General features: G+C 32.9%; 1 pseudogene; it reads right to left on the bottom strand.

The window, feature by feature from the left end:
• Positions 1–7,552: 7,552 nt before the first annotated feature.
• Positions 7,553–20,907, bottom strand: LOC148587804 (cyclic nucleotide-gated ion channel 1-like; annotated as a pseudogene).
• Positions 20,908–23,313: the final 2,406 nt, after the last annotated feature.

Raw genomic sequence — 23,313 nt, forward strand, 5'->3', positions numbered from 1 at the left:
TGTCTAGCATATACATACTATTACATATAGTAATAAATCATCGTCACAAATCCTTATTATAAATCATAATCATAATGCATCATTATAAATCATCATAGTATATCATCATTGTAAATCATCATAGTATATTATCGATAAAATTATATTATCATTTTCTCATATTAAGGCTCATGTACACTGTTACCCTTGTGTACGAGGGTTGCGGGTCCTTGTGATCATGGCAATGAACTGTGGCCTCAGCCATGCCCGACCGTCAATTGACTCTTTCTTGGTGCACTCAACGGTCATGTTGATGGAATACTATCTTCTTGCATAGCCTCCTTCAGTGGTTTCGCCTCCATCCGAGCATCGGTACCGAACTCCTCTCATCCTTACTTATCTTGGGGCCAAAAATACTCTCCTCCATACATGTGCTCTCATTTCATAAACATTTAACTCTTTTCTTATACTTCTCTTTGTACTTCTTTTGATGCATCTTAGGGCAACATGTAGGAGGGTTTATCATTATTTTTATTTCTTATAATCAACCTCTGTTCACAAAATTCTTTTTCTCAAATCTTTCATGTATGCCACATAACTTCATAATATGTAAATAAAATGAATATTTACAAAAATACATAAATTGCATGAGATGATAACTTTATAAGGGGTAGTGAATTTACTTACCTCTAGACTGAAGCTAAAAGTGGTCTGAGGGATCTAGTTGCTCCAATCTGACTAACATCACTAGTATATCTTTTGAAACTAATTTCTCAAGTCCTTTCTCTCTCTTGTTCTTTCTTTCTTGCAGCGCTTTGTCTCGCCCTTTTTCTCTCTATTCTGTGTAAATACTCTCAGAAAGAAGAAAGACCTAGTAGAAAACGGAAGAAGAAAGAATATGTGGGAGAGAATGGAGAAGAGTGGTGAAATTTGTGAAGGGGAAGAGCTCTGTTTATAGGAAAAACCAAATACTATTCTACCTTCTATTTACAATTCTACCATCATTTTACTATTCTACCTACCATTAACTATTATACATTCCATTTACAATTCTACCCTCATTTTACTATACCAATATTATTATATCTATCATTAACTATTCTACATTCCCTTACTATTCTACCTACCAATACTATTCTTCCTACCATTTACTATCATATTATTTTACCAATTATCATTCTCTAATTACCCCTCTCCATAACACCATAAATTTTCCAAGAATTAAAATCATTGGCTAAAATGAATATTAAAATAACATCATCAACAAAATAATCTATTTAAATAACTTTGAAAATTCTGGGGCGCTACAATCTTCCCTCCTTATTGAAATTTCGTCCTCGAAATTAAAGCCTATAAATTATCGTCAAATCTTTAAATTGAGCAACTCAGATTTAAAATATTCCTCTCAATCCTTCATCAGAGCCTACTCTCTAATATTTACTTTTATCATATTGAAATTTCATCTCCTTCTTTTAGGAGTAAATCTTATTCACAGTCTAAAGTCTCGATTTCTGCAATCGTTCATCAGTTCACACTAAAAATCTTACCTCAAAATCTTTTCTATTTTTTCTTTCAACCTCAATAACAACAATCAAATTATTCATCTCCTTATATAAGACAATCTACAGTCAAGGTTTAAACGTCAAATTAAATAAAAAATCATGTGTTCCATACCTCCAAACATCATAGTCCTCCTTGCAAGCTTGCAATAATTTTCTTGATCTAATTTAATCAATCTTATCAAAAAGGTGTAAAAAAATCATATGTGCCTATATTTTCTTTAGTATCTCAGTATTCCAAATCATGTAGACGAAATATTAATATGATGCTTTAATAATTATTAACTTCTCACCATCATAAATCCGTAAAAGTAAATAGCACCATCATTCTACAATTTATATCTCTAAAAAACATCATTACATGAATATAGCTCAGAATTCGATTCATTCTAAATACACATCCGTTTTTATTTTCTCATCCCAAATCTTGTGTCGGTGTTATAATATCAGCGAAAATCTCTCTGTACTACATCTTTACTTGATAATTCATAACTCAGCAAAAGAAACTCGTAATTATTATTCCAACTCAATCCAAATACACGATTACATCAAATGTAAGATTCTCATCCATTCTTGACTAATACACAATGTGCTTTGCTACGTTCTAGAGATGAAATTGATAAGCAAGCAAAGCAGGATATGGGTAAGTTTCCAAGTTGGAAGTCCCAAAACACTCATGTTATAATTTCTCTCTCTTGGGTCTTGCAAGGTCAAGAAAAGAAAAAGAGAGACAGATAGTCCTATTATTTTTCAGAAATGAAGATTTGATAAGCATTTCAGGACATGGTATGCATGTGACTCATTTTCGAGACTTTCAAAATACCCACATCGGATGCTTTCTCTCCTCTGTCATGTATGGATACTTGAAGAAAATAGAGATATTTAGCCTGAGAAGCATGATCAAGGATAATCTTGCTTCACTAGGACATGATCAAAGATAATCTTGCCTCAATGGTTTACTACTGAGAGTATAAGGTGTTAGGTTTGTGAATCAAGTCGTGATGCTGCATTTTTTCCTTGAGGATACACTCAACAAGTAGAAAAGTCGAGCTTTCATTGTATGGAAGGCTATTAGCAGAAGATCTTAGGTGAAGGGGTATGATCAGAAGACATGTGTTGCAATGGAGAAAGAGGTATGAATTTATAGGAAGGATTTCTGGATAATGAACGAGCGCGTGTGGTGCGTGTTGGCATGACAATTCATTCGGTTGCCCACGCATGGAATTCAAAGTCATTGAGTGAACAATAAGTTTGAAAAATGAACGCTGAAAGTCTAATGGTGTCAGTCGAATTTATGTTAAGAGACCAGATCCTACTTCAACGGGATCTTTTGACAAAAATCCTTCGCGGCCCGAGGTCCCCTAACGTTTGTTGTTTACAGTTTATTTTACCTGAAGTGAAAAAATTTCTTTAAAGCCACTCGTCTACTACTTCCAGAAACTTCAAAAAAAATCTCTTTAGTTTCTGACACTCAGTCTCTTCTGCACACTTATTCCCAATACTTCATCTCTTCCAAATTCTTCGTATTCTCAACTATTTTCCTTACTCTCCTAAATATGGCAGCATCATCATCATCCGTTAACAACATCGACTTGAATGTTGCTCCTGCAGCACAACCCATTGTTTTGCCTAATGTACAACCTGACGTGCCTGCTGTTCCCCCTGAAGTGCTTGCTATACATCCCGTCGTTCCTGTTGCACACCCTAACGAACCTGCTGCACATCCTGACGTATGACAGCCAACTTTTGTCTTTGACAATCGTCTTATCATTATTCACGATTCTATTGCTGTAGCGGTGGCCCAAGGTTTCATAATTCCACGGGATGAAACATTGTTAGCTGATAGGTTGGATACTAATGCTATTAATAATTCATTAGCGTTCAGTATCCAAGGTGCTGATTCAGTTTCTGAGATGGCACGACGTTTGAGTGCCAGAAATGTTGAGCTGAAAGTCTTAAGAAACCAAATTGGGTTTTTACAGCGACTGCTCAATTATTACAAACGAAAACACGTGGATTTGAAGCAGGAGAATATTCAGCTGAAAAAGCTGGTGTTATTTTACGCGGAATACTTGGGACCAAAAGTGCTAAAAATAGAGAAGAATACCGAACGTCTCCAGCGACAGCACGAAAAACTCGGGGTCGATGTTCAGGGGTGTTGCACGTCTCTCCGCACAAGCTCTATTCAGGTACTTCAATAAAAATAAATATTCTCTTCGGTAATTCAAATATATAAATATATACGATTTTGCTCATACTAGGTTTTCTCTGTGCAGAAATAATCTTCCTGGAGCAGCTCTGAGGAATCATCTGCTCATCATTACCACATGTCTCCTTATGCAACAAATTCTTTTATTATTATTATTATTATTATTATTATTATTATTTTATTAATAATGGATAATGGTGTGTAATACTATAAGGAGCTTGTTCTCCAAACATTTCTTTTCGTAATCATTCAGTACTCATTCAATATTCATTATATAATCATTCTGTCATTGTAATAACTTCTTTTAAACAAACAATCCGTTTAACAAGTTTATCGCTCAATAAAACATCTAAGTATGCACAATCATATGCTATCAACCTCTAAAATACCTGAATATCATTGAACATATATCTTATAAAAGAAATTTAGATCATATCACTATATTGTCTTTCAACTCTTACCTTTATGCTTCAAATTACCTTAATAATAATAATCCATCATCTTTACCTCGTGAAAGAAAATTATATCAAAAGCTTTGGCATGTAACTAAAATTCTCATAATACAATACCTACTAATGCCTCAAAATGTAAATATTATGCACAACCTAAGAGCACTAATTCATCCTTAAAACTTTAAGCGTCACTTCAATATAGTTTACCTCAATTACAGAAAACCTAACACCTCAAATTCTAAGAATTACCTCAAAGATTTCATGAATTATACCTTAAAGTCATCACGATCATCCGAAAATATCAAAATCCTTAAACCACAAATATAAATATCAAAATATCTTATAGATTTTCGGGTATACCTCATTTGCATTTATCCCTGTAATACTTAGACATTCATTTCATGTCACTACGTAATCCTTATTCATCAATCCATATATTACAACATCAATCATAGTGTCATTATTGTCATCAACCAAACCTTAGCCATTACCAAAAACTCATATAAACTCTTATATCATTCATTCAGTTACAAGAATCATTTCACAGCCGACATCCATAAGACCATTCGTTACCAAGTCATTTACACAATTCATCTCAACCTAAATCCATTTTGTCACCAAGTTAATTACACAAATCATCTCGCAACCTAAATTCGTAAAACCATCATACAATTTTTTTTTTTTTTTTTTTTTTTAAAATCATGATCAATAATCTTTTCTAAATCCTTGAGACACCTCAAAATATACTCTTATCGATCGATACTCAAGCAAATTGCCGCAAATCCAAATGGGCAGATACTATAGATCACAACCTATCTATAAAAAAAAAAAAAAAAAATCCATCTTCATCTATAAAAATGAAGAATCAACCGACCTCCAAATTATTAATAGAGTACCCCCACGAACTTCTTTTAGTACTGCTTGCTGCCACAAAACGTTCAATTTTGGTTCCTAAAAAAAATGGAAAATTGATTACACGAAGACGACAATGTACACCATTTTTCATCAATTCATATTCAAATAGACTATTGTACGTATTAGATGGAAAACTACAGAGCGCACAAATAGAATATTTTATTTTATTTCAGCATTTCTTCTAGATCTGGTTCATATTCTCTTCTAGAAAATTAATGAAGTAGATAACATCTTTTCGAGTTCACTTGGCCAAATTAAGAAGATAACCCTCAAGGTTTTAGCACAAAGATAACACTTTAGGAAACGGATGTTACTGGCTCGACTCTTCCCTTCCCGTATTCCATTAAGGCCACTCATATAGAGAAAATGGGTGGCATGCCCAATAATGTTGACGTTAACTCATAATTACTAAATTTTATCAAAGACACAACGTCCAAATTGAGGATTAATCAATCTCCAAACTATTTAGACCACAAAATTCCTAGAAAAAAATATCAACTTTTTCAGTGCAGAAGCAAAAAAAGATATCATTGTGAATAAACTGCATGCACAAAGCAAAGAGTGGCGGGGATAAGTGGACTAGCTTGTTGTAGGGTTTTAGATTAACCTGTGAAACTACAGATGCAAGTAGTCAACATTTTTTTGCTCTTCTATCTTATAGATACTTACTAGTTTAATTAGTCAACCATTAACTATAATCTATTCCTCAAGTCTTTCTTTAATTACTTTTCTTTTCTTACTTACCAAACAAAGTTTTATTTATCCCGAAGGACAAGGAGTAAACCCGGTCTTTAAGCCCCTCAAATAGGGATCTGCATGTCATTTTATCTCACCAATAAACAGCTGTCACATCAATATTTTGCACAGCAATAACTAAGTAATGAACAATAGTCTATCTCTCAAGTATTTATTTTTAATTCTTTTTTTGTCTTTCTTAGCAACCGATGAAACTTTAATATATTTCCAAATCACGTTGGTAAGCTAAAATTGGCAGTTTTGTAAACATGTAGTGTTCTTTTAGTGTCTTTTCAACTGTGATGTGATTTTTAAAATTATCAATAGATTAAAAGTCAATAATAATAATCTCAAATTTAAAGATAATTTTAAAAATCACTTTATAGTTGAAAGAATATCAGAAGAACATTAGAAAAACACCTAACATTTTTCTTTTTTATTAGCAAGTACCGTAAACATGCATTGGACAAGTCAAACTTGGTGGCTTCCCATAAAAATAATATGACAGAAAATGCAATTTGGTAATTGACGAAGACCTCAATATTGCAATGTTGCTAGTGGATTTAGATTTATGAAGAAAAAAAACAAATTTGGGGGTGAAAAAAATGGCCAGATGGCAGCCACCCCGATTTTTTTTTAAAATTTTTTATAAAATTTTAAAAAATAAAAATTAGGGGCAATATGGGAAGCTTTGGATACAATTAGTCAAATTGCAAAAATTTGAAACTTGGAGGGGGGGGTGGATTGCAAAAATTGAAACTTTAGTGTTCAAATTGAAAAATGCTGTCAACTTTAGAGGGATAAAATGTAATTTTCCCAAAATTTTATTAAAACAAGAAGATAAAATATAAAGGTAAAGAGCTCTCTATTCATCATTGTAGCAATGTAGCCAAACTAAATAATATTCCTCTGTCGAATCAAAATCGTTTAAATTTTTTTTTGCGTATTTAATTACTTGTTAATTTGCTCTTTGAATGGTTTTTTTGTACCCATTTACGGTGCTTAAGAAAAAAAGAACCTGTTGTTGAGGCCATCTGAATTACATCGGTCGGTGCGATCTCATTTGTAGACCTAAGAAGGCATCTCTACCGCAGGTTTGGTTCTATTCATTGAGGCCATCTTTGAAGTTCCAAAATAGAAGCCAGATTCCATATGAAAAACATATAGTTGTGCTATGTGTGGTGAACTGGCTTGAGATGATTGCAAAACAATGCAAAAGTTGCTCAACAATCTTCTTGTTGGAACCTTCGTTTCTCGTTTAAATACATCTAGCTAGGAAGAATAATGAGAAAATTCCAATTTCCAATAATTATATGAGGCTTAGTGCCTAAACCCTATAAAATTAAAGATTATGAAAGGAAATTTAATATGAAGAAGTAATGAAGACATCAAAATGAAACTAACTTGATTTATTGTGTAAATAAAAACATGGGTACAAATTAAGATGACTAGAAAAACAAAAACATGATCAAGATGTTGAAAGTGGCGACCATTATATATAGAGGACAAGGTACAACATTGAAAAACTAAAGACATCATACATTCAGCAAATAACAATCTGTTTGTTCATTTCCTAATTATACCTTCACCATTCAGAATTCAAACAACTAGCAAATTAACTCTATCGATCACCGAGAAACCAAACCAGTGGAGTGTACAACTTAATTAACACAAACACCTTCTGAACAAACCAGTATTGCTTTTCAACAACTTTTGGGAGCACTATCTTCCAAAAGTCTGCTAGTACCCTTCTGCTCAGACATTTTGGGAGAATTTTCATTCTTATTTTCCTTACCTTGCGGCCGGAAAACTCCTTTTACAAACACTTTTGTAGCTTCTGCTGCTCGGGTATGCATGGGAACTTGCATGGGAGGTAGATTTTTCAAGTCATTGGCTGTCAGAGTGAAGAGTTCAACTTTTAAGTGGGTTTTGACAGTCTTGGTGGAGATTGGGAGCGTTTTTTTGTGTGAGGGGGGGTGGTTGAACCTCCACTCTAGAAGTTCTTCTCCGTAGAGATCAAATTTATTAGTAATAGACTCAAGATCAGCGCTGTCACCATTCTCACCATTACTCTTTTTGAAGCACCATACACTGCCTTGCGTGGTGAAGACCATCGCAGTAACTGGTTTTCCCTCCTGGATAATTTCCAAGTCCTCAGTGTACTACTTCGGCTTGAGAGATTCGCAGATCCGTTCGGCCAGCAGATTTCGATCACCTTGATTTTCAAGATTTTGAACCGCCTAGCTTGCAAACAATCGAGAACAAGTCCAATATTATACAAATGATTATTTATATGAGGTTACTGTATGGATATATTCAATTGTAAACAAAAAAAGACTTACTTTTTTAAGTAAGGGTAAACAAAGATGGTGCTTAATCTTTGTTACAAGATCTTTGGAAAGATGAGAGATGAGTTTGTCCATATCAAATTCTTTGTTTTCTTCCAATCTCTGTCGTATGCAGCTGATGATCGACTCTTTCATATTGTGAGGGAGACCGTTTCTAGCCATCCAGGACTCTACTTTTGGTATTATACGTCCCATTTCACCTTCAATCTCCTCCAACCTTTTAGCCTTATTAGCTCTCCACTCAGTTGCCATTTGCATCAATGTCTATTGCACAAGTTTGGTTTATCAAATTACAGAAAAATAATGAATTTAATTATTTATACTAATTAATTAGACCCTCATGGGCCATGGGATGCCACCCCCATTTATCAAATTAATTGTAAACAAATGTTCACGCCAGGAGGACTGATATATCTTGAACAAATTAAAGAATCTTCTCTGTCAAGAAATAAAGGGTATAATTTTATAAATCTATACTACATTTAAAAATTGTTTTTTATTTTTTATATTTAATTGTTTCACTAATTTTTATAAATACTAATAAGTACTAGAACTATTAACCATACACGTACCATAGACGAAATTGATTTCTCAACATATTAATTATTAATTGTAAGAACTAACTTTGTGGGCATCATAAATGAATTTGTGTCCATAGTACATAGCATCTCTTGCATAAGCATTCATATGTAGGCATAACTTTAATTCTTAACCATTAAACTTTGATTGTGTAGGGGTGGCATAGGGACAAATTAAACTAAGAATTTAACTTGAGGGGCCGGATTGTATAACAAATTTTTTTGAGGTGCCAACGTAAAAAAAAAAAAAAAAAAAATGAAAGACAAAATATTTTTTAAACATTGTGAAGGGGAGGAGGATCCGAGTATTGATTAGTAGTACTGATATTAGAAATCAAAATTAATAGTCTTCCGAGCTTACTTTCACCCATAGGGGATGCTACGCTAAGTTGAAAGTTGAAACCAATGATCTTGCAGCCATACTGTACGTGGCCACTACAAACAAATTTGGCGACCATGCAGTGGCCATCAATTAAATTTGGGATATAGGGATAGATCGGTCGAGTTGCTCAAAAGTCCGACCATTCTATTCCAATTTTGGTCGGACTTTGGTAGGAAATTTAATAGAGTTGGTAATTCAAGTATCTAAATAGCCTTAGACTGATATCACAATCTAAACCAGATCTTGTTAAATGGATGTTTCTTGACCATTTGAAAAATCATTATAGATTTGTTGTTCAAGAATGACAAAATCAAGATTAGGAGGGCACCAACATTAGTCATGGAAAAGAAAGAACAACAAAACAAAAGGTAGTTCTGGATATTTTGGTGGGTAAGTGTGACAAGCAGCTGCAACAAATGCAGCTTAATAATAATAAAGGCCTTAACAAAGATAAAAGATGATAAAGTAGAGAGATTTTTTTAAGTTGGCCTTTTTTAATTTATAGCAAGTGCATGTCCTTCTATTTTATGCATACAGAAACCATCTGATCTGATTCTGATAACACACCTAATTATATGTATAAGGGTTCGGAATCTTAAATAATAATAATAATAATAATAATAATTGAAAAATCTAAAACGACTCCAAACGACACCTATTCAAATGTCTAGGTGATTCACAAATATTAAGCGGAATAAGATCTGACCTAACAATCAATAATCAACCAAATACAGATATGTAATGAAAATCAAGAACACAGATATTTGGTTACGAAGAGGAAACCATTTAGAGAACTCTCTAAATGTAAAACCTCTCCGGGGCAGCCAAACCCAGGAAATCAATCCACTATAAGAAGAATAAGGAATACAAGAAGAATTACAAAACCTTTGCAATTTACTCTTCCTTGTACACGACAAGCGACCCACTTGACTTCTACCGCAGTAGCCCTTTCCAGAACATCTGGCACAATCCTTCTACTTGATCTCCTTTACCGGAACTCCGGTAGACTTCGGTTGTATATGATTTGTGATGAAGACACAACCTTTAACTCTAAGAGAGACTAACCCTAACACTCAATATCTTAAACGCTCTCTTAGCACATGGAATTCTTATGTGGAATTCCTTACAATTTCGTGCATAACAGCTCTCTATATATAGATTACAAGAAAACCTAGTACTAGTTGAAATGGGGAGAAAAACTAGTTCTAGTTGGAATAGGATTCATCCAAATTTTCTTTCTTATCTTGTGAGACGATTTTGGCTTAGCTAACTTTCGAATTTTGAAAATCTTATTTCACAAAGATTTGTATAATTTTGTGTTAGCTTTCCAATGCCGCTGATTTCACCTGAATCCGATTCTTGAGCCGAAAGTTATGGTCCAAATACTGATACATATGCAGGATACGAAATTTAATCAAATCCTATTTTAACTCTAATTAAAGAATTCCGATTTGATTAAACTTAACCATATCATATAGGTCTTCTATTATGATTGGTTAAGCTTAACCACATCTTCTAGGTCTTCTCTTGACACAACACCTCGTATGTATGCACTGCTGACGGGATTGCAGATAAATGTATTTTGTCACTGAATTTGGCAATTCAAAACCCAACAAACTCCCTCTTTGACAATTCTGTGACAAAATTTACAAGTTATATCTGAATAGATAACTCCTGTTTCCTGAAACACTCACAAAACATATTAAGCGTATGTGGAATAGAAATACCCAATGTACCAATAATATAACAAATTTGAATAGAATATAATCATGAATAGCTCACCAAATCAGTTAAAACACAAAACAAATATCATTCATAGATGCAACAAGTATATCAAAATCAAAATCAAAATTATTTATGGTGTTCTATCTATTCCCAATATGCACTCTCTAAAACTTTCTCTCTCCCTTTTTGTCATGAATGGACAAAGGGCAGTAAAATACCAATAAGCCCAAGGAAAGTCAGAGAAACATAAACAAAATCAAAACTATGAATGCATAATGAGTGAAATGCAAGAGCATGATAAAAAACAATTCTCCCCCTTAGTGAATGACATAAAAAAATGAAGAAAAAAGTCAATTTTTTTTTTTTTTTTTTTTTTTTTCTCAATATAAGAGTTGTTATATCAAATACACTCACATGATAAAACATAAAAGACTCATGTATTAAGCAATGATTATCTGGTAATATCTCAAAATGTCCAAAATATATATGAGAATAAAAAAATATGAAACAAAAGTTTTTTCAACACAAGCAAAGCAACATGTTCGACTCGACCCATGCTTGTGTGTTGTGTGTGAAAGCTAACCATCAAGTAAGTTTAAGAACTTATACGGTAATGGGATAGGCTAGCAAGCAAAAACTTAAATTACCTCATGGGAAGATTGACATGTATATCTAAACAAAAGTCAAACCTTGCTAGGGCCGTGTCACCCTCATCCAATACACTTCCCATGTAGTAGTAGCACATACTCAAACATTGTCCGGTAGTGACCGTTTCTTTCCACAATGAATATGGTCACAACTATTTCTATAGGGACAAGTTGAGCACAAATAAGACATAGTGAAATAGATTCCTTTTGGAATATGTTCATATGTTTTCTTGTTTCACTATTTTTTTCTTTGAGAATGTGTCTTTAATCATTTAGTGCTTAAACCAAATTAGAGGAATGCTGGAATTTTTAGGTCCTAGGTTCAACTAGCATTTGGTCAATTTGATAGACACAACTAGTCAATCTTCTTCATATGGTTGCCTAACATAACTCACCCTTAAGGCCAAATTCATACTCAATTTAAGCTTAAATGTGCACAAGAGTTCAAGCATAGGTAAAATGTACCATAGAAGCATAAGCTTAGGCCAAAAAAACAATCAGTCCATTAATAAATATTCATCCCATGTATAGTAAGCACATTTTGAGATATAAGGAATTGGATCCATGAAGTATACATGAGAAATTTATAGACTATCAAAGTGCATATGACAAAAATAAGGAGACAACCTAAAAACTATATTTTTGTCTTTTCGAATTTTTTTTTTTTTTTAAATAAAATGCACAAAATTAATGCAATGCATATATGTGCAAAACTGAAATTAAAAAAAAAACAAACAAAAACAAAAAAAAATAAATGCAATGCAATGCAATGAATGCTACATGCTTTAGGATATGAAGAAATATGCAAGACAACCAATCCTAAGCATGTTATGGACCACCTTACTTTAGGTGAGTTCACCACCACTCCCCCTCAAAGGGTGAATGGTATCGACCTTCCTAACCCAAACCTTCTTAACCCTAGGTACAGATTTGTGACTCTTGTCAAACTCATCTAACCTAGATAACACTCCCTTCATCATTATGCATAGTCCCTCAAAACCTTTCCTAGAATATGAATTCTCACTCTTATGCTCACGAGGTCTCAACTTAAAACAGTTAGGTCGAATATGACCAACTTTTCTACAATGATGGTAGGTAGGGACAAATTTCAGAGAAACTTGTCTCATATGAGGAGGGATATACATATACTTAGATCTAGACAAACATGACTCTACACCACCTTTTTCTTTCTTAGGAGCAGCCTTTTTATTCCAAGGTCTTTGGGATTTCAACTTAGAACAATTTGGTCTAATATGACCAATAATCCCACAATGATGGCATGTAGGAACAAACTTTGCATGAGTTTGTTTCCTTGAAAGAGCCTTGAATTCGGGCTTCACACAAGTATTCATACAAGAAGTTTTGCCCTTATCCAAGCAAGCTATATTGGCTTTGACTTCTTCAACTTTCACATGCTTAACAAACAAAGTTTTTCTTTCAGAATTAGAAGCATGTGAAGTAGAGGCACCCAATTTATCAATAAGCATAGTATTTTCAGATTTCAAAGAGTCAATTAAGGCATGTGATTTAGACAAATTAATAACCAAAGACTCTTTCTCATGCTCAACATCATTAAGCTTTTTAAGGGAAATTTGATGATGATGAGTTAATTTAACAAATTTCTTAAAGAGCTTGTTATAGGCCATCTGAAGGTCAATCTCCTCATCAGAATCCATGCTAAGGGATTGAGGAGTATTCATAGCAAAGGAGTCAAGGATCTCACTCAGGAATTTAATCCAAACAAAGTGAACCCGCTCTGATACCAATTGAAAATTCTATATAACGACTCCAAACGACACCTATTCAAATGTCTAGGTGATTCACAAATATTAAGCGGAATAAGATTAAAACGTACCACATACGCTCAAGCTTTAGGTAACCACAAAAACAAGTCCATTGAAACAATTGTTTATCTCATGCATATTTAGAATATTCCAAGATGCAAGGAATTAAATCCATGAAGGCAACATGAGAAATTCATGGACTATCTGAGTACATAAGACAAAAAAGGGAAAAGAAAAACAACCAAATTAAAATATTTTTTGTCTTTTTGAATTTTTTTTTTTTTTTAAATGAACTCAAAACAGAACATGTTAAAAGAACCAAAACACAAACAACAAAAACAAACAACAACAAAAATTTAAACAAAACAAAACAAACACCCAACAAACTATGACACTAGGACACAAATATATATATATAAGCAACGTCTATCCTAGGCATGCAATGTACCCACCTAAACTAGGTGAGTCCAATACCACTCCCCCTCAACGGGTGAACGGTATCAACCTTCTTAACCCAAACTTTCTTCATTTTGGGAACAGAAGTGCGACTCTTGTCCAAATCATTTAACTGGGTGATAACACCCCTTAGCATGTTGAATAATTCCCCATGACTATCCCTAGAATGCAAATAGTCTCTTTTTGACTCATGATTATTCAACTGAAAACAATTAGGGCGAATATGTCCAATCTTACCGCAGTGATGACATGTAGGAATGAACCTTTGAGAAGGTTGGTTCCTTGGCATATGAGCACGTCTCGGTGTAGAACGAGACACATAGGAATCAGTTAGAATTCCCTTACCTTTCTCACCTCTTGAAACTGGAGGATACATTTCCTTCTTCTTAGTCAAGCTTTCTTCTTTACAAACAGGTTTCACAAAAATTAACTTTGAAGGAGAAGCAGCATTAGTAGAAGAAACAACAGATTTATCAAAGCCCAATCCAGTTCTATCAAATGAATGTTTCTGATTATGCAACATGTGATTTAGCTTTTCACTAGAGAATGTTTTCAGATGATTTCTTGATTCATTAAGCTCATTCTCTAAGGATTTCACTTTAGCAATTAACATGTGATTTTCAGACATCAAAGTATTATGAATAGCATGTAAATCAGTTAAAGCAACAGAAAGTCGATCATTTTCAAGATTAACATCTTTGAGTTTCTGCAAGTGTTGCTTATTTAACTTTTTCAATTTAATGCATTCCACATACAGATTATTATAAGCATTTTGCAGATCACCCTCCTCTTCTGATTCATTATCACATATGTCATGTTCACTATCTAGAGAGTTAGACTCACTAGCCTCATGTTCACTATCATAAGAAATCCCAAAGGCTACATAATTTGCACAATTTTCAGCTTTTTCCTCATTGTCTGACTCATCACTTTGAGTCACATTAAAGGCCTTGCCTTTTGAATTTATCAAATTTCCACAATTAGCACGAATATGACCAATACCACCACATTCATGACACTTACGACCACGAGATAATTTATCTTTATGATTTTCATCATTTTTGCCTTCATAATTATCTCTAACCTCATTACTAGGATTCACAAAATTTTTTGATTCCCTACTTCTAAAATTTCCATTGTTTTTGAAAAATTTTCTAAACTTCCTAGCAATAATTGCTATTTCTTCATCGTCTCCAAAATATCTGTGTTGTTTATTGTTTATTGTTTCATATATTTTTGGTTGTTTATTAAATTGTTGAGGTTCAACAATGCCGCTGCTCTGCTCACTTGGACGGCTCTTAAATACCTTGCGGGGTGCGATTTCGAATGCCATAAAAGGATTTGGCTTCCCTCACTGGACACCAATTGGTTTTCAGATGAGATGGTCAAAGGCCCGATCCAACAAATGGTATCAGAGCCAGGGTCATGGGTTCGAGTCGCGGGAGCGTCATGTTGAGGGAGGGATTGTTGAGGTTCAACAATGCCGCTGCTCTGCTCACTTGGACGGCTCTTAAATACCTTGCGGGGTGCGATTTCGAATGCCATAAAAGGATTTGGCTTCCCTCACTGGACACCAATTGGTTTTCAGATGAGATGGTCAAAGGCCCGATCCAACAATAATAATAAAAATGACGAGCACTAACCTGGGCATTACCGATGAAATACAAAAACAGCAGCAAACCATATATTGAAATAAAAACTGCGAAGCAATTTTCCCAGAAATATGTACTTGTTTGAAGGTTTTGACCAAGTGAACTGCAAAAATTGGAGGACTATATTAATGTATGAGAAACTAATAACATAATTAATTAATCAATGTGTGGCAGTCGACATTGCACAAATTCTGTTTTTTTGTCATGTTCTTTGCATATATGGTTCAACAAATGTGTGCAAGAACACCCGAAACTTTTCATCACAAAGAATGTTTAACGTTTTTGGGGTTTTCTTAGTGATTTGAGGACTTCTATATATATATATATATATATATATATTGGGTATTACTAAAAAAAATTTCAAATTTATATTATTTCCTTTTTTAACTCTCAGATTTATTTTCATTTCTTTTTAAAAAAGAATTTATAGCATGACGCATGTACGTAACTATCCACCCCAATGATACACACTATTGTTCACTTTTGGCTCCCCCAAACCAGACTTTCCAGGAAGTTACCTATTTTAGTACTACTCTACTAGAAGCATGCTTAACGGCGGAATTTTGATAGGTTCATTGACATCATGGTTTTAAAACGCATTGTTGTCAAGAATTGTATGAATATACATATAAGCACATCTCCATCCCCATACCTAGGCGAGGTGGGACACGACACATGACGCGCTTATTGATAGGAAAAAACAAACACTTAAAAAAACCATACTGGAGTGACAAAGAGTCCAATATGTGCAAACCTCAAATTTCGGAGTCCCCACCAAAAACAATACATAATCTTTTGTAGAATATTTGTGGACGACACAATACCAGATTCAAGAGCGTTTTGGAATATTCCAAAATCAAAGAGCGCAGTATTTGGTGGGTGTATAGGGCAAGCACCATCTAAAAATGTGTAATTTTATGATGAATTGCCACATTTAAAAGAACTTGGGGTACATCCGCCATCCTTTTCACAAGCTTTGTGCCAGCAAGCTGTCTCTCGTTGGACAGAGAAAAAGTACTAAAGGCCACCAAGTACCTAAAACACCCACAAGACTCTTAAAGATAAGTAAACGCTACATATATGCTAGGAAAAAAGAAAAGAAAAGAAAAGAAAAGGAAAGGAGAATACTACTTCCACTTAAAAGCAAAATGGAAAAAGTAGTAATATACTAGATGATTTTGAGAAGGAGCTGGGCTCATAGGGAGTTGTAGTATTTAAAAATGGGGATTTTGTTGAGGTATTTGTTTTGCTAGACTGATGTAGTTTGTAATGAGAATGTTATAGTTTTTTAGAAAATTTATATTTTTGTATTTCTCAATTTGCTTTGAACTCAAGTTTTGAGGCATAAACATGAGTGTTGTAATCTCTATTTTATTATACTGGATGGATCGGATTTGTTATGTAATATTTTTTAATCTATACTTAGAAGTTTTTCATGCATGTACATTTGACGTTTACTTGTGTGTTGCTCTCTTGATACTTAATTAATTGCTTGGTGAATTTTTCTACTTATTATTTGAATCATTAATTAAATGCACACAGTAGTTTGGCCTTCCATGATCATCGATCTATATATACCTGCCGCAATCCAAGGATTATATATAAATGCTTAAATAATGCTGATTACCAAAGCCTCACAAATTCATCATAAATGGAATAGGATTTTATCCATTTGAAATGAAATGGATAGTATCCATGGTCATGATTTAAAATTTGTTTTTCTAACTGTGTATATACACAAATATTAACACATCTTTCAAAAAAAAAGGAAAAAAGAAAAAAAAGAAAGAAATCATGTATAACTCTAAATTAGAAAAATCCTTAAAATTTGAGAAAAACGAGACTTATTAAAGCAAAACTGTAAAAAGAATTAAAAAAAAAAAGAAGTTAAGATGAGATAATCAAACTTACATGGCTGACAATGATATATAAAAAGATATTGAATGCCACTTTAATCCTTCTTTTATTGAGTTTACTGGAACTTTTGATATGTTTTTTCCATGATAGGTAGATTCGAAGAACTTTTGGCACATATTGCAGCAGAACAAAGAGGTTTACGACCTTCCTTATGTCCAAAAAGTTCAAGCTTGTCGCCATTTTTGTATAAGTAATTGGAACTAAAACCTGGACAAATTACAAACAGCATGCGTAAGATCTAGTTAATACAGGGAAAGAAAAATCTGAAAAAAAAAACCCACAAACCAAATTGCTGAATTATCTTTACTTCATGCAACGCAAGCCCCTTAATTAAGTGCATACAAATAATAAGCAAGAGACCCAAATTAAGTTGGAGTCACCGATTAATTAAGGTTGGCATATTCAAATTAACAATATTCTCCGCATGCATCATGACTCACCTATTCAAGCTCTTGGTAGAATGCCAGTGTGGAATTAAGAAGATATTCTCAGTCACTTCAAAGAGCTTTAGAGAGGAGCCAAATAAAGTGAACATCAATAGCCCAAAAGCCCTTTTGGAGTGGGAATGAATCCACGTATCTTATGCTCAAACATAGTGTAATATTACTATGATAGATTAATCCTCATTGCATATATAGTACTTAACCACTTAAACTTGAAAAATAAAAAATCACAGAAAACAATTTTGAAGCAGAAAGGTCTCCTTTACCTGTGGGATTGAAAGAATAGCAAAGATATCAATTAGGAAGTTCTGCCTCAAATACCTCTTTATTATTTGCCGAGGAGCTAACCTAGTTGGTTCATATCTACGACTACAGTATCTCAAAATGATATTTCCAATATAAATCAAATCAAAGACAGATCGGAGACAAATAGCTGTGATCATTAATCTTTTATCTAACGCAAGACACTTCTTCAGGTTGCCCTCTTGCTTGATCCAAGGAAGGTAAAAAAACAAAGGGTCCACACATAATATTGCAATTACACACGAAACTAGAAATATCACATGCCACCTAAACATGAACTTTCCCTTTGGGTCAAGAATTGTCCTGCGATCAACTCCACCATCCTGGCGACCATCTTGCTTCTTAGTATCCGAATTCCTGATTGAGTAGAGTATAACAAGCAAAGAATAAGTTCATATTTTTATATCATTTTCTTTCTTCAACAGAGAGCCTCAGCATGTAATGTCACACCAAACATTTTGCTTTCTATTTACTGACTTATGTCAGTACTTTTGCATGGGACAATACTTTCTTTTTTTAAATTACAAATGGGCAATCACTTTTTCTTTGACGAATTTCGGGAAAAGTGGTGCTCCTTACTCCTTAGCATCACTCTAGTTTTTCAAATTGTTAAACAGTGTATAAAAATAGCAATATTATCTTCCAATAATAAAAATTTAGCATTTCAAATGATTTTAGGGTGGGGTAAAATTGTTAAATAGGCTAAAACTTTCCATCATACTTGGGGCCTGGGGGCATGTATAAGTTCAATAGCTACGCACAAAATTCCAATAACAATGGCTAATAAAAAGAAATGTAAAAAAAAAACTAAAATCTAATATATAAAATAGTTTTAGGATATCTAAATCTGTCACAAGTAGCATTTTAATTAAGACTGGTTTTGTTGTTTAATATTTGTTTAATTTGATGCATCCAACCGTAGGGGTGCAAAGACGGTTACGGTTAGCGGTTAGTGGCAATAACCACTAACCGTAACCGCCTTAGCGGTTAGTAGATTAGCGGTTAGCGAAATAGATAACCGCCCGCTAACCGCTTTTTTAAAATTGGGCTTTTTTTTTTTGGCTTTTTGGGCTTTTTTTTACCCTCATTTTTTTTTCTTGTATTTTTAATATCTTCTAAATCCTAAATTCCTAAAGTATCTAATAATGCTTTAATTAAATTGTAGACTTGTAGTTATAAGTAATATATTGTTTAATTCAATTGAATCAATTGTGATTATCATTGTACATGAATCATATGATTAACTTGTAGACTTATGACTTATGAGTTATGTCATATTATATATGCATTATTTATTATTATATAATCATATGATTTAATGATCAAGTCATCATGTGATATAATTATATCAATTATAGTGATAATATATAAATTACTAAAATTATAATGATAATACATTAATACTTAAATTATGTTTATAAGTAACACATTGGTCATTGTTTAATCCAATGTCAATTACTTAATTTGATATTATACGAATCATATCATCATTGTACATTAATAATATGATTCACTTGAAGTCTTGAATAAAATATTTGAATTGTCATTGAATCATATGATTAAGTATTGATATTATAGATTTATATTATTCATATACATATGTAGACTTATATAGACTTATAACATCTATAGACTTATAAGTTTATAACATACATTGGAAATAAGTCTCTAGATATTTAATTGTTGTATTAGTATGAATTGATATACTTATGAGTTATGTCATATTATATATGTATAATTTGTTATTATATAATCAAATGATTTAATGATCAATCTCATGTGATATAATCATATAAATTATAGTGATAATATATTAATACTCAAATTGTGATTTAATTATTTTTTTTAAAAAATTGTAATTTAATGATCAAGTGATTATATTATATAATCATATAAATTATAGTGATAATATATTAATACTCAAATTGTGATTTAATTATTTTTAAAAAAAATTGTGATTTAATGATCAAGTGATTATGTTATATGTATAAATATTTTTATAATTATAATGCTAACCGCCTTTTTATATAATATATTTTTATAATTATAACCTTTTTATATAATATATTTTTATAATTATAATTATAAAAATATATTATATAAAAAGGCGGAAGGCGGTTAGCGGTTACGGTTAGTAGACCCAATAACCGCTAACCGCTAACCGCTAGGCGGTTATAGCGGTTAGGCAGTTAGCGGTTAATGCGGTTAGGCGGTTAATGCGGTTAGGCGGTTAGGCGGTTAGCGGTTAATGCGGTTAGGCGGTTAATGCGGTTAGGCGGTTAGGCGGTTAAGCGGTGACGGTTATAGCGGTTAGCGGTTAGCGGGCGGTTTTTAACCGCCCGCCTTTGCACCCCTATCCAACCGTCACTAAAGGTCAAAAATCAACCTTTGTTTGAATTTAATTAATTCATTTATAACATTTTTTTTTTCTTTGGTTTTTTATCTTTATTCCATTTTTAACTATTATTTTCTAAGAGTGTTTTCGAAGTAATTCTATAAGTCTCACTTGTGTCACTCAAAAAATGAGGTGACTTTAAAAATCACATTTGATTAAAATCCAATAATGATTAATTGCGAGTCAAATGGTGTTTTTAATTAAGAGCCACGTCATTTTGGAGAGATACAAGAATGACACAAGTGAAACATGATATGTTTCACTAATTCTCTATGAGAATATATTTTTACGAAAACACGAGTAATGTTACAAATCCCTCTTACAAAAACACGACTAATATATACATACCCATTCTCTTGTTGATGCTCCGGTTCACTCATAGTTGAGCTCGTCTCCCTATTCTCTTGCAGACGATAGCGTTGACTCATAATGTCCAAAATGAAGAATCAATCTAAAAATTTTGAAAATTGATTAGCACCATTATTTATCAATTCTAAGTGCAATCTCCCCATATTGTGCACCATAGGAATTTCTTCGATCAGGGCAGAAGCAAAAATAATTTTCACTCTAAAACTGTGCAGCATAAGACATGATAATGAATATATATATATATATATATATTAAAAATTACTTTTACCAATTTCATTAGAAATGGTAAGACCAAGAAAACAATGCCAGGTAGATATTTAATTAGTAAAAGGAACCCCAAAAAATTTTTTTTTTTTTTTTTTTGGATAAACTTCAGAAAGCCCCCCTGAACTTTCAGCCAATTTAAAAAACCTCCTGAATTTTCAAAACTCTCATTTAGGCCTCATGAACTTTGGTTTTCTCTTACTTTGGACCCTTTTAACATTAAACTACGTCGTTTTGGACTGGGTAGGTATTATAATTTTAGGACACAAAACGATGTAGTTTAATGTTAAAAAGGTTCAAAGTGAGAGAAAACCAAAGTTCAGGGGGCCTAAATGAGAGTTTTGAAAATTCAGAGGGGATTTTTCAAATTGACTGAAAGTTTAGGAGGGCTTTCTGAAATTTTTCCTTTTTTTTTTTTTTAAGAAACCATTATCAAACATTGCAATATAATATATATAGCACGTGGGAAGTTAAGAAATAATTTTTTCTTTTTTTAAAAAAAAGAAAATTAATATAAAAAGTAAAAAAATCCAACCCTGAGTGTATACTTTACTAGTTAATCAAGTTAAACTGATATATATGTACCTTATTTGTGTCTCCTTAGAGATTATATAAACAATGGAATGAACCTGATAATTAAACTCGATCGAGGAGAGCAACGGAGATGGGGTTTCTGGACAAAGCAAAGAGTGGCAGCAAATATTGGATTTGTTGTAGGATTTAAGACTACTCTGCCTGCAGCTGCAACTAATAAGCAAGAGCAACTGCCGCGCGCATTTATAGATGTTTATTCGTTACGTTTATCTTCAAGTCTTTCTTTATTGTTTTTTTTTCACAGGCGTCCTTCGAGTCTTTCTGGGCAACTGATGAAAATTCGATGTTCATATTATATTACAAGGTCAAGGCAGCCAGACTAGACCAAAAGGAACTTGGCAACTTCCCATCAAAATAATATGATTAAGGAATACAAGAAAAGTACGTAAATGATATAGTACTAGACATTCCCTCCGGTCTTGTTCTAGTATACTGCCAAGGGTCTACTTGATCAAAACGGCTGGCGGCTGCAAAATCAGAGGCGGAACCACGTTAGCCGGTGGTCCCCAAAAAAAAAAAAAAAAAAATTTAGTTTCTGTTTTTCTATATAGATGCACTCTCTAAAAGATTTTATATTTTATTCTCTATTTTATTTATTTTTTAGAGTTTTTTCTATTGTTTTCTCAAGTTGATATGATTTTTAAAAGGGGAAACTTTACTTTAGACTCCTGAACTACCATGTGATTTAACATACCCTAAATTTTGAAATCTCTAAATTTGAACCCCTGAACTTTCAAATTTCAATAAATTTGAATCACTCCGTCAAATTTTAAATGTTAAAAGTGATACAATAACGTTTATACTCATAACTTTTTTTTATAAAATTTCAGATTTTCCCTTAAATTCAAATTAATTTTTTTTTTTTTTTTAAAAAATATTATTAAAAAAATCACAAGGTGACCCACGGTTGAGCCACCTTGTGACCCTTTTTCTTCTTCCCATTTTTTTCAATTTTTTTAATAAAAAGAAAATTGAAGGGCAGGGTAATTTTTCTTTGTAAGGATTTTAATGGCAAAAATTGACGAATAGGTTCAAATTGATTGTAATGAAAAGTTCAGAAGTCTAAATTGAGAAGTTTCAAAGTCGGGGTGAGGGGGGTATGTCGAATCGCGTGGTAATTCAATGGTTTAAAGTGAAGTATACCCTTTTAAAAATTATCATCAAATTTGAGATGAATTACAAATAAATTTTGATTTAATGATGATTCTAGATCAAATCAACTTTAGAAAAATAAAAATATGGTTTCTAAAATTACTCATAGTGAATAACAAAAAATAACTATATATATATAAGATGGGGAAAATGATTTGAACTAGTGACCTCCACTTCATTATGCTTAGTTCCCACCGATTCGGAGTGGCAGCAATGGAGATGATGGTGATTCGGAGTGGCAGCAATTGGATTTGTTGTATGATTTAAGACTACTCTGCATGCAGCTGCAACTAAATATTTTGGCTCGATTCTTTCTTTCCCGTATTCCGTTGAGGTCACTCATATAGAGAAAATGGGTGGCATGCCCAATAATGTCGACGTTAACTCATAATTACTAAAGTTTATCAAAGACACAACGTCCAAATTGAGGATTAATCAACCTCCAAACTATTTAG

The sequence above is a fragment of the Corylus avellana genome, chromosome 2 (assembly GCF_965113065.1).
Source record: "Corylus avellana chromosome 2, dhCorAvel1.hap1.2, whole genome shotgun sequence".
Taxonomy (NCBI): domain Eukaryota; kingdom Viridiplantae; phylum Streptophyta; class Magnoliopsida; order Fagales; family Betulaceae; genus Corylus; species Corylus avellana.